Source organism: Symphalangus syndactylus, chromosome 17 (genome assembly GCF_028878055.3).
Source record: "Symphalangus syndactylus isolate Jambi chromosome 17, NHGRI_mSymSyn1-v2.1_pri, whole genome shotgun sequence".
Classification (NCBI taxonomy): Eukaryota; Metazoa; Chordata; class Mammalia; order Primates; family Hylobatidae; genus Symphalangus; species Symphalangus syndactylus.
Window position 1 is genome coordinate 33578770 of NC_072439.2, and position 1570 is coordinate 33580339.

Below are 1570 nucleotides of genomic sequence, written 5' to 3' on the forward strand. Positions count from 1 at the left end.
TTCTTCAACATTACTCCCTTTCTTGGGAAGGTTTCCCCTCTGCTTTTGCCTTTCTCTCACCTTAATTCCCCTTCTTCCTTACTTTGTTACCTATCCTTATCTTAGCGCTAACTTCTCTTTCAGGAGGATGTCTGGGAGTAATGTGCACTTCACAGCTGCTTTCCGTGTACCCTCCTGCATTCTTCCCTCCTAATTCCTGTTCTGTAGCAGCCAAAGCTCTCTCTCTAGTGATCTGAACTGTGTGCTTCCCAGGGTCTGCCTTTATCCTAAATTCCATGTCTTCCCTGAGTGGTTCTGAGATTTTGGGATAATTTCTACAGAAGATACGTATATATCTTTTTCCTTTGTCCCACAAGCAACTTTGCTTTAGAATCTAGATTCCTTTGCAGGCAGAGAAGTCTCCACCTCCCAGTGTTTCCTAACTAAGAACATAAATGTGAGGAGGGAAATGTACTTGCAGAGGTTTCATAATTATTTACTTATAAAAATAGTCTTCATAGCCGGGCGCAGTGGCTCACGCCTATAATCCCAGCACTTTGAGAGGCCGAGGTGGGTGGATCACAAGGTCAGGAGTTCGAGACCATCCTGGCTAACACAGTGAAACCCCGTCTCTACTAAAAATACAAAAAATTAGCCGGGCGTGGTGGTGGGCGCCTGTAGTCCCACCTACTTAGGAAGCTGAGGCAGGAGAATGGCGTGAACCCAGGAGGCGGAGCTTGCAGTGAGCAGAGATTGGGCCACTGCATTCCAGCCTGGGCGACAGAGCAAGGCTCCGTCTCAGAAAAAAAAAAAAAAAAAAAATAGTCTTCCTAGGCTGGGCACGGTGGCTCACGCCTGTAATCCCAGCACTTTGGGAGGCTGAGGTGGGTGGATCGCAAGGTCAGGAGATCGAGATCATCCTGGCTAACGTGGTGAAACCCTGTCTCCACTAAAAATATAAAAAAATCAGCTGGGCAGGCGCCTGTCCTCCCAGCTACTCAGGAGGCTGAGGCAGGAGAATAGTGTGGACCTGGGAGGTGGAGCTTGCAGTGAGCTGAGATCATGCCACTGCACTGCAGCCTGGGCAACAGAGCAAGACTCCGTCTCAAAAAAAACAAAACAGTCTTCATAAGTATTTGCTGCTACCTTTCCCTGTCATAAGAAAAAGGATAGCCAGGCATGGTGGGACGCCCCTATGATCCCAGCTCCTTGGAAGGCTGAGGCACAAGAATCACTTGAACCTGGGAGATGGAGGTTGCAGTGAGCTGAGATCATGCCATTGCACTCCAGCCTGGTGACAGAGCAAGAGCCTGTCTCAAAAAGAAAAAAGAAAAAGGGATATCTTTTCCCCCTCTCAGAAGTATGTTTTAAATTTGTTGAGTATTTATCATGCACTTGATGTAAACCTAATAGTACTTTAGATACTCTAGCGGCTTGAAAAAAAAAAAGGCATTTCTGTGCTCATTGAGTCTGCGCTTCTATGCACACAAGGTATGATTATAAAATACTGATAAGCATGTCACAGTATAGAGCAAGAGGCAATGTATGTATCCTAGTGACATTAGCAGTGCTTTTCACCCCTTAAACTCCT